The sequence below is a fragment of the Bombyx mandarina genome, chromosome 16, assembly GCF_030267445.1.
Source record: "Bombyx mandarina strain Sakado chromosome 16, ASM3026744v2".
Classification (NCBI taxonomy): Eukaryota; Metazoa; Arthropoda; class Insecta; order Lepidoptera; family Bombycidae; genus Bombyx; species Bombyx mandarina.
This window is the reverse complement of record NC_143222.1, coordinates 217,837-230,087: the sequence shown is the minus strand read 5'-3', so window position 1 is coordinate 230,087 and position 12,251 is coordinate 217,837. Positions and strand designations below refer to the sequence as shown.

Below are 12,251 nucleotides of genomic sequence, written 5' to 3'. Positions count from 1 at the left end.
AAATGATGAATGATCGGGTTTCTTCTGAAGTTAACGTGCAAACGTGTTTCATGATAGAAAACATACCGTAGAGTAACAAAAAGTTGGAGGTAATTAAAAAAGAAACGGAGACGGACAGTGATTGTCGGTGTTTAATTAAGTACATAAAGCATGGCTGGCCAAAAAATAGACGTGATGTAAATGAAAAAATAAAAGTGTTCTGGCCGTATCGCGAGGAACTTCATTATATAGAAGGGATTATTTTCAAGGGGGAACGTGTCTTTATACCCCGTGCTTTACGAGACGACATGTTGTTGAGGGTCCACGAGGGACATTTAGGTATCGAAAAATGCAAACGACGCGCGCGTGAAGTAATGTTTTGGCCCGGACTGTCTGAGGATGTGGAGCGAGAGGTGCGGCGGTGCGCAGCGTGTGCGTTACACGCGCCACGACCGCGCCGGCAACCGCTTCTACAGCACCCTGTGCCCGCGCTACCCTGGCATAAACTAGCCTCCGACATTTTTGAATATAGAAAGAAAAGCTATATTATCCTAGTCGATTACTTTTCTAACTACGTAGAAGTCGGACAGTTGGCGAATATTAGCTCTAAGCATGTTATTAATTTTTTGAGGAAACAGTTCGCGCGTCACGGCATTCCAGCACAATTAGTGACTGATAATGGTCCAGCGTACAGCTCACGAGAATTTAGAATGTTCATGCATGATTGGGAAGTACATCATGAGACGTCATCGCCTCATTACCCACAGTCGAATGGTAAAAGTGAAAGGACAGTACAGAGTGTGAAAAATCTGCTTAAAAAATGTATAGATTCAGGTCAGGATTTTTATTTGTCTTTGTTGAATTTTAGAACAACACCACGTAATGGATTGGATTCGCCTGCACAAATTCTCATGGGTAGACGATTAAATACAAAATTACCAACTACTGCAGAGCTATTAAGGGAAAAAGTAGATAATGAAAGGAATTACAAAACTATAATGATGAACAGAGAGAAAATTAAAAAACATTATGATAGATCGGCTAAATTGTTAAAACCATTGTTATCGGGTGATAAGGCGACTCTAATTGGTAACGGCGTTAGGAAACCGGTGACAATAGTGGAAGGTACATCGCAACCTCGCTCCTATATTATCGAAGATGACTGCGGCAGTCGTTTTCGGCGTACTCGAAGTCAGTTGGTTGTGCGTACAACAGACCATAAAAAACGTGAAGGAAAGTCACTGAAACAACCGATTGTAAAAATTGAAAATAGCAGGACACCAACTGTGATTACGACAACTGTTCGTAGGCGTCGACAAAAGTCAATAACTAGTAGGCAACTGGGAACCAGTATTGACAATGAGAGTGACACACAAGCAAGTGGACAGGTCAGTCCGACACAGAGCACAACCACCGATATTCAGTCTACTCAACTTGATGTCAGTGACGATTACGATAGTCCAGCTAGCTTTAGTGACCAGTTGTGTGCGCGGTCGCCAGCGTCGCCACCCGCGGTTCCTATTACAAGGTCTAAGGAAAGAACTGCACGAATGCTAAAAGAATTCTTTTTCGAGTGTGATTAGTTATATTATGTGCTGTATTATATGATTAGTATAAACAATAGATAATAATGTAAATAAGTAAAGTAAATAAGCTTAAAAAATATTTTTTTTGTACTGTAACTTGTAATTTTTTTTCTTTTTTTTTCTCGTTAAAGGAAGATGTAGTATATTTATAATGACGTAGTGAGGGTGTCTTTAAAAATAAAGGAGTATGAAACCAACTGGCGTGTGTTTCACTACACAGACTTTAGGTGATTACTTAGATCCACAGAAAACACGAGGTATTTATTAGCAACGTCTTAAAACACTTTCTTAAAATTTACTGATTACCTGATATTCATGCAATAGTAGCTATGTATATGTTTATCAGAACACTTTGATGGAAAATTAACTGCCCATACTTTGATTTTACATTGTCAAAGCAAGTCAACAAATTCTAATGATGGCTTAGATAATAAACGAACTAGAAATAGCGTAGATTGATTTTCATGCTCCTAACATCCTTCCAGCAGTAATCGTGGGGCCTATAATGGCGCTCAAATATCGAAAATTCAATAAGACAAATCGAGATGATACGGCCAAATAAACGTATTTTTAATGTAGATAAACGCAAAAGTTTATTTATTTATTTCTTTTTATTTATTTTATTATTATTTGTGGTCATAGGCTAACAAAGATGCTGCTTAATATTAATAAATGTATCAGTATGTCCTGCTAATAAAGCGTATAAATATTAGGTGTAAGTATAATCTACATAAAAACATTAAATTAAAATTATAATTATTTAACTCTATTCTACTTTATCATCTAAATTATCTAATGTTATCGTCTAAATATTCTGACATAGTAAGTAAGCTTATCTAATAAAAATTCTTGCAATTTTTGCTTAAAATCTTGCTTAGATCTATAATAATAATAATAGACACTGCCGTCAGCGGCATCCTATTTTTATATAGTGTTTTTTAAAAATTATATTATTAATATCTTTTTTAAAAAATATTATGTAATTAATAAGATTTTAAATAGATATAAATAAATCATGATAATAATAATAAAAGCATTTATTCAGACGCAAAAAGGATATTTACAAATAATAAATTTAAATTAACGACTCTGTCGAGTCGATGACATCGACAACTTCGTCTGTTTGCCCAACTTTGGCAAAGGCCACCTCCATTTCTTTCCACTCTACTCGGCTTAGAGCTTTCCTCGTCCATAGTTTTTCTTCTTTATCTCGTCTTCCCACCTCCGAACCTATCTGCCTCGTTTCCTTTTTCTATCTCTAGGGCACTAAAACACTATGCTTTTGTTCCATTTTTCGATGCCTCTTATTGTATTGTCCAGTCCATTGCCATTTTAGTTTGTGCGTTCTAGTAGACAATGCACAACTAATAAATACTTCAGATTCATTATTACGAGGTCCAAGATCAAATTGATCACACACCTCAAGCTCCATACCGTATCATCTATTTTTTTCTTTTTTCTTACCTATGCTGATAGCCTTGAGAGGCTATTTCAGTTTCTCCTTGACGTGTAGGTGAGCTCACGGGGCTCAAACCGGGAATATTGCTAACACTGGCCCCAGCAAGAGCAGTGCTTCGCGAAATCTAATACCGGATCGGAAACGCGACCTACTGAGAAAATCCGGCGAGATACTAGTGGGCTGTGTCTATGGGTTGATTCACTCATCGAGCCCTTCGTCGTAAGCGACGGGTTCGGCGAGGACGGTGACCGGTGCATGAGGTACCTAAAAGCACCGTTAATGGATTATGGTTTAGATTAGGCTTTGGGCGACGTCCAATGTTTACCATTCGGTCTACAGGATCGAGTATATCGTATCGTCAATTAGCGCTCGTTGTTAAAAGATATCTGTCTTATCGATGATAAGACAAAAACGAAAATAAGTTGTAAATTTATTAAAAAAAATCGATTAAACATTATCGTATATTTCACATTAGTTGTAGTGCGTACGTGCCTGCTATCACATACGATGTTGTGACATCACACTACCTTTAAGGATATGTCGGTGATAAGGCACCTGATTTGTGCGCTATTGTTTATTGGCGCTTAGCTCAATCGAATTTAGTCTGAAAACATATCACAATAAAAAGGTCCCGCTTGTAATCAAAATAGTAGTATTCTAATTTCTTCCGAGCAGCACAATTACGTTTGAAAAGCCTTCTTCAACGACTCCAACACTGTATTATTACCCACTTCGATATGGACAACAAAAAATCGAATAGGAACAGCCACCAAATCAACCACTTTAAAATACCTTTTCCTTACACTCTTCCTCGATATGGAAGAGCATCTTGTAACCCAGCAAAGTTACGGATACGTGTACCAGCAAAGGTACGGAAAGTTTTTTTTTTTTTTTTTTTATGATTGAAAGTTTACTGGTAGCCCGAAGGCCTTTCCAGTTTCACCAGGACAGGTGGGCGAGCAAAGGCTCAGCCAAGAGGGGTGGGATTTGCTAACAACTGCCCGAGCGCCTCCGAAGGAGACCTAACAACTCAAGAGCAATTGTTTCGCGAATGAATCTACTACCGGATCGGAATCGCGACCCGCTGAGAAGATCCGGCGAGAAACTCAGCGGGCTGATGCATGGGTTAGGTTGCACGTCAACCTCTTTGTCGAGTTCGACGAGTACGGTTACCGGGGTCCCTAAGCCTGCCCCTAGTATTAGAGCTGAAGGCATCTAATGCAAAGGTTATTGGATCTGATGGATCCGTAAGGACGTGTCTAGGGCGTCGACGGTGACTGGCTCCTGCATGATCAGGATTCGGGGAGTAGTCAGCGGCGGCAACGTTAAGGCGATTATCATGACGCATAGCCTTATCGAAGTATCGTTCCGACGCTGACTTCATGTATTTCCGAATTGATTCGAGGCCCAGGTCGTCGTGTAGGTCAACGTTCCTCACGAACCACGGAGCCCCGACAGCTAACCTGCAAAAGCGGGATTGTAGGGATTGGAGGGTGTCTATGTGGGTGCCGGCCGCGTGAGCGAACACCACACTCGCGTAAGTCATGACGGGCCTTATGCAAGTTTTGTAAAGTGTCACCTTGTTCCGAAGGGACATTTTACTCCGCTTACAGATCATGGGGTAGAGTCTACCGAGAATAAACGCGGCACGGTCACGGACTGATTTTATATGCGGGCGGAATGTCATCGATGCATCCAGGGTAACGCCCAGGTACCTGACCTTCCTGGCCCAGGGTATGGGTTGTCTAAAGAGAGTAATCGGGGGTGTGAGATTCCTCCTCCTAATCCGGGAGGAAATCCGTGTGGAGCTTCCCCTCTGAAATAGCACCGCAGTACTTTTCGCTGGGTTGATGTCTATGCGCCATTTTCGGAACCACTGTCCTAGCGCTAGGGCTGCGCTCTGAAGCTTCTTCGCGATTAGGGACTTATTTCTACTAGAATAGTAAACAGTCGTGTCGTCGGCGAATAAAGCTAAATGGGTCGGCGGCGACCGGGGAATATCGTTGACGAATAAGCTAAATAGGAGGGGTGAGAGGACAGAGCCTTGCAGGACTCCAGCTGTGAGAGGTCGTGGGGAGGAGCGGGTTCCCTCGACTCGATATCGAAAAGAGCGGTTCGACAAGAAGTCCCGTATGATGAGCACGAGACTATCCGGCACGCCCATGTTGAATAGTTTGAAAATCAAACCATTGTGCCAGACTTTGTCGAACGCTTTTGCGACGTCGAAGAAGAGAGCTCCCGTGTATAACGGTTTTGGTCGATTAAGCCCCACAAGAATGTGCTCCGTGAGGCGGTGCACCTGTTGAACGCATGAGTGATTTGTACGGAATCCGAATTGTTCATCGATGAGAATGCCCTTGGATGAGACGAAATCTCTGAGGCGCTTGTAGAGCAGACGCTCATACAGCTTGCCTAGAGACATGAGGAGGCTAATCGGGCGGTAGCTCGTCGGATGATTTTTTGGTTTACCGGGTTTATGTATGCCGATAACGTCCGCTTCTTTCCACACCGCGGGAAAGATACAGTTCGCCATAGCGACATTGAAAATAGATGCCAACATCACGATGAGTTGGACGGGTAGAAGTTTAATAACGCGGTTAGATATACCGTCGGAACCGGGAGCCTTGCGAGGACGTAGGTCTTTTATCAAGTCTTTAACTTCCATCGGGGTGACGGGTGGTAACGCATTCGAGGGTGGCAAGGAGGCTCTGCGTTCTACCTCACTGTCTACTAATTCTACATGAACAGGGTCCACGGATTGAGTGCTGGGCGTGCACTGGGTTTGCAATGTATCGGCCAGCAGCTCTGCTTTTTCGTCATCATCGAACGCCGCGAGTCGGCCTGAGGGGCCTACGAGGGGGGGCATAGTTACTACCGTATCCGATTTGAGTGTACGAGCTAAGCGGTAGTAAGACCTTTGGGAGGGCGCGAGTCCTTCTAAGAAATCAGACCATCTGGCATCTCGGACTTCGGCGATGTGAGACTTTACGTCGCGTTGTAGGGCACGCATTCGAATACGATTTTCCGCGGTAGGATACCTGTCGTAGGCGCGTATCGAGGCGTTCTTAGCTCTAAGGAGTTCCCTAATATCGTCGGGCAATTTGAAGCGGTGAAGGAAGTCCTCCGCTACAACTTGTTTCGATGACCTATCTAATGTCGAGGTGATGTGTGATGTTAAGATGTCTATGGCTTCAGCGGTATCCTGAGGAGACGGGGTAGAGTCCGGGTTAAACGGGAGCGATGGTGGATCAGATTCAGCCAGGCTGATGCCCAGCGTGTGCCAATCCACCACAGTCCTCGTGACGGGAACGGAATCGGGGTACGGAAAGGTAAAGGATACGTGTAACCTTACCTATCTCTTCCACTAAGAAAACTTGCTTTTCTGATCAAAAGGGCGGAATATCTCAGGATCGATGGAGACATTCACTTACGGACTAAGGTAACTCAATAACAGGAGGATTGTGATCTAACCTGCTCGTATACAGCTCTCTTACCGCTATCAGTAGAATACGAAGCTTTATTTGTTCTTTCTATATATACAAAAATTAATTGCTGTTCGTTAGTCTCGCTAAAACTCGAGAACGGCTGGACAGATTTGGCTAATTTTGGTCTTGAATTATTCGTGGAAGTCTAGAAAAGGTTTGAAAGGTAGATAAATATGAAAATGCTCGGAATGAAATAAAAATAACAATTTTGTTTTCCCTTTGATGGGTCCCCCCTCGGACGGATTCCTTTTGTTTGTTTTAAGTTTATTTAAAACAAAAGCTTAGGTCTTTTATTTATCGATTGAGGCACTACAAAGTCTGCCGGGTCAGCTAGTTAATGATAATTATTTCACCAATGACTCGTTCACATTTCCCATTAATTGTTTCCTGAGATCATATTATTGAATGCCGAAATTATTGAACATAATAAATCTCCCCTCTGCTTCACTTCAATAGTCATTACACATAAAGTACACTTGAGTTCGGACTTCATTTAAAGGTCTATAGGGCTGGAAACGATTCGATAGATTTATATCGATAATTTGACTTTCCATCGATTTATTAATTATCATTAAAAAAAAGATTATCTGATTAAAATTTACCTACAAGTGTCATATACAAGTGTACGATAAATTATAAATTATTTAAGAAGTATGGGAGTGCATTTGAGCAAATAAACCACATTACTGAAACAGTAACTCATATAACCTCTGTGATGTTTTTTTTTAAATTTCTACATGATAAATTGTTCGATCTCAAATTAAACACATTTTGATATTACATAATTTACTTTGATATTAATAGACTCATTAGTATTCGTACTACATCAGTATATTGCTCTGTGAATTAAGTAGCTAAAACTCAGATACCCCCCGATAACACGAATTCAGTCTGTATGTCGCCAAACATCTACAAATTATCTTGGATTTAAACAAAATTAAACTTATCTTACCTTACGGAATGTTTACAATCATTCATATACACTACTAGCGCGATCTATCTGAAACAAAAGAAAACAAATTGTTAAATGTTTATGAAAAACACACACGTATTTAGTATTACGTCATAGTTATAATGGATACTTTTCACTGCCAAGGTTCGATTTATCAGTATGCGCATCATAAATTCACACTTTATTATGTGTTGTAATTTAATCAGACGTCAGCTAAGCGTAACAAAAATACTCAGTACATTCGTTGCCGTAAATGAGACGAACTAACAATAGAAAACGCGCCTTAAAACAAGGCGTACAAGACTCAATGTTTCGTTTTAAGATTACCGCCGCAAAAAAGGCGGTAGAGCAATACCAATCAAGGGAAAACTTAGTTAAAAACAATATGAACTATTGTGCATGTAAAAAACGAATTATTGGAAAATAGCATAAACCAATACATATATCGATAGTGGTCGTTAATGAGCCTGGATGTTAAAAAGCGACCTTAAATAAATAAATTTAAAAAATATATATCGACTCTTGAAAGGCAAACGTGACTAAGCGACAATGCGTGAACTTTACAGTAGACTAATCTAAAGTCGAAATATCTGAAAAAAATTATATTTTAACGAATCTAGCTGTAGGATTGAAATGATTTTAATAGACCTAGAATTTTTTTTTTTTTGCGCATCGAATATGATTATTGCTTATCATTTATGTACAAAGCAGTTATTGTCGCTTGGTCACGTTTGCCTTTCAAGGGTCGATATGTATATTATATCGATAACAGACACAGCTTCCCATCACTACTCAATAAAGGGATGCAAGTCGCAGCGGAAGTTGTATTTGAACGCATTAGACGCGACGGCTGCGGGCGGAGCTTTGTTTTGCTTTCAATCGTCTCTTGTTGGCCGGAAGTTTGTACTTGAGATTGTAAGTAATGTTTTATCAAACAACTGTTTTATTTATTTATAAACTATACTCGAGAGTTTTTTTTTAATTTGAATTATGCATTCACGGGTGCTCATGGACTTTGGCAGGGTCATAGCTGAGTCGCTGAACTTTTATCCATATCATGTGAAGTGCTTACATATTATTGAAAGTAAGTATATTTTTTTAATCCTTCTATTAACACGCTTCATTGCTTTGATTGATAATCTTAGCTGGTAATTATAGTCAATTCTTAATAATACACAAAATTAAATGTACCAAGATTATAAAACCGAGCACGGGTAAGTTCATCCAGTGTATTTCTGCTATACATAAACGCGTGACGTTTTGGAGGACGGGACATCCATTACATTGGCTAACAGTCTATAGCGGTGTTTTCTTTATGATTAAAGGGTTACTGGAGGCCCGGAGGCCTTTCCACTTTCACCAGAACAGGTGGGTGAGCAAAGGCCCAGCCAAGAGGAGTGGGATTTGCTAACAGCTGCCCGATCGCCAACGAAGGAGACCGATCAACTCAAGAGCAGCTGCTTCGCGAATGAATCAACTATCGCTAAGAAGATTCGGCAAGAAACTCAGCGGGCTGATGCATAGATTAAGTTGCACGTCGAACTCTTTGTCGAGTTCGACGAGTATGGTTACCGGGGTCCCTATGCCTGTGCCTAGCGTTAGAGCTGAAGGCGTCTAATGCAAAGGTTATTGGATCTGATGGACCTGTAAGGACGGGTTATAGCAGTGTCTATGGGTGAGCCAGCTTAGTCATCTATTGCCAAGAAAATTAACAGTCTTCACTATCAGGCGCACTTTCATAACGGCACGCGGCCTTCATTTGCCTACCTAGCAGGAGGTTACCTACCTTAAGGACTACACTAGCTTCACCGGACGTGTAGAAAAGCTCACGGAGCCTTAGTAGCATTGCTTACAATTACTCTAGGAAACACAGTAGTTCGCTGAATCTACCAGAGAATCGGAAAGGGCGAGCGAGCGCAAACACGGCAATGCGACAAAACAAACGCGATGCGATCTATAAAAGCATTGCTAACGCAGAGACGAAATCAGGTGTAGCATAAAAGTATTGTGTCTGCTGTTCAATAAATACATGCGGCATCTGGGTCATGAGCAAAATCGTGTGCAGAGAGCCCTGACGATGTACATATAATAAAGTAAAAGTGGCAAGACAAAGACATTATTAAATTAATTTTAACCAAGTTAGAAATATATTATATATAAATATCAAAAACGCGTTTTTTATTGCTTAAATGGGTAGACGAGCTCACAGCCCACCTGGTGTTAAATGGTTACTGGAGCCCATATAAATCTACAACGTAAATGCGCTACCCAACTTGAGATATAAGTTCTAAGGTCTCAAGTATAGTTACAACGGCTGCCCCACCCTTCAGACCGAAACGCATTACTGCTTCACGGCAGGGTGGTGGTACCTACCCGTGTGGACTCACAAGAGGTCCTACCACCAGTAAAATTCCAGCATTCATAATATTTTCAGCACTCCGCTAAACATTAAAAACAGTAATGAAATAAAAATATAGTCATCGATGTATTTGTATATTTTGCCAAGTGTATTTAATGTAATATACTTATATATCATATTGTGTATTGTATAGAGTGTTCGCGCAAATCAAATTAACTAACTATATTCTTGTGCCATATTAAATTAGCTTATCAGGAATGTGCTGATTTATTATAGAGTTTTTGTGTGGCCGGCTTTAAGCAAAGGATTCTCAATGCGGCCCTGGCTTGAAGGCTAGACGTGGCGTGCGGCGCCGCGCGACCCTCGTCTGTACTGGCAAGCCCTTCAGACATCAACTTTTGTTATGGTGTTTCCTGCAAGCTGAAAACCTAAACTCCACATCAGTCCTTTTAGAAGCAGTGTATAATTGTGCATAGTACTTCATTGTTCTTTTTAATACGCTTTTATTAGCTTCAGACGTATGTATGTTAGTATTTAACGGAATCTTTGAACATGATTTTGACATCAGGGGGGTTTGAAGGGTCAAAACGTCGGATTAACTCGAAATTTGGCATACTTATTAAGGACCGATGACAAATCAATATTAAAAACAAATATTGAAAAAATTGAAATTCAACTAATGAAAACTAATGAAAAATAAATAATAGTTTAAAAAAACTAACAAAATACGCTTTTATAGAAAATCCAACTAGAAAATAGTAAATAAATTTTAATAAATTTGAATTAAAAATAGTGTTAGAAAAAATGATTTTATTGTAAAAAAGCGTGGGGTGCTTTTCAGGATATTATCTAACCTAAGCATCAGCCCGTTGAGTTTCTTGCCGGATCTTCTCAGCGGGTCGCGATTCCGATCCGGTAGTAGATTCATTCGCGAAGCAGCTGCTCTTGAGTTGTTAGAACTCCCTTGGAGACGCTCGGGCAGCTGTTAGCAAATCCCGCCCCTTCTGGCTGAGCCCTTGGTCGCCCATCTGTCCTGGTGAAACTGAAAAGGCCTCAGGGCGACCAGTAACTCTCAATCATAAAAAAAAAAAATCTACTGTAGGCACTGATGCCTCAAAATTCATTTTGCATTTACTCTTTACTGATTGTTATTTTAAAAAAAAACTGACAATTTCGTTTTTTAATGTTAATATGTACAAAAACTCAATTACACAATAAAAGTTATGTTGACAGACGAGAAAATGATGTAAAATTGTTTCGTCTTAACCTATTTATAAATAAATAATACTTTTAATTATTTAACTAGTGCTCACGAACGACCTCCACCATGAAGGAAGGAATAAAGTCAGCAATTAAAATGCAACCGACATATATTTCAGCTTGTTACTGATGTTAAATTTGTAAATAAATAAATAATAATAATAAATAATAAATAAATATTTACTAACAATCACGCCACGTTAACTGGTCCCGTGGTAAGTTCGTAAAGAACTTGTGTTACAGGTACCAGATAACGGATATAAATGAGTACTATTATCAAGGCCGGCAATCTGACTTTTGGACAATGATTGGTAAATCAGAAAAACGAATTATTGACTTTGTATTCCATTGGCAATCACAAAACTCTTCGGAACGACATCTTAGATAAATAACAGGTTAACTATTAACCTTTATTTAATGCAGGTTTTTAACCGTATTCTTTGAAGGAGACGATTATATTCAAATCAATCTGTATTGACATATCAATAAAAATTTTTTGTCCAAATGCACAGATTGCCACCTTTGATAATAGACGACTCAAATGTAACATTTTTATTATACACATACATATATTTAATATACATCCATAACCCTGGAAAAGAAATTTATATTTATCATACAAATATCTTCCCTTTGACGGGATTCGAACCCGCGACCCCCTTGTGTAGTGACCATGTCACTTACCACTACACCAGACGGCCGTTAGTCATTGAAATCACTGAACAGTGAACACCACAAGAGCCGTAAGCTACATATTAAGTGTATAATCTATGGTAAGTTATCTGCCCGTCGAGAATTAAAAAATCTTAGGTAGACTTCAGTTCAAACATAATATTTATTTTGTCTTACATTTACTTAAAATATTAATGAACACATAGCGCCATCTATTATCATTTTGTACGTGCTGTTTTAAAATTGGCTTTGCTAATAGCCCCATCTATTAGTACCCTTGTGAACCACAATGAGAATGACAATTTGCCAGTTTCACATAAATAAAAATACTCGTGATATTTTAAATATGTATAGGTATTCTTATCAATACGAAAAAAAAGATGTGAGGGTTGAAAAAAATCAAATTATATAGTTACAAAGCGCTTAAAGCAGTCTTATCACTAACCACGACCCTTGGACGACTGTGTCTGTGATCCCGCCATGCATGTGAGGCATAGTA

General features: G+C 39.6%; 1 protein-coding gene across 1 annotated transcript in view; it reads right to left on the bottom strand.

The window, feature by feature from the left end:
- pigs (GAS2-like protein pickled eggs) overlaps nt 1-7,509 on the bottom strand; it is a 149,650-nt gene extending 142,141 nt beyond the window's left edge. The window contains exon 1 of the mRNA XM_089733801.1: nt 7,462-7,509. The gene's annotated coding sequence lies outside the window, so the exon portion shown is untranslated. The remainder of the gene's footprint in view (nt 1-7,461) is intronic.
- Nucleotides 7,510-12,251: the final 4,742 nt, after the last annotated feature.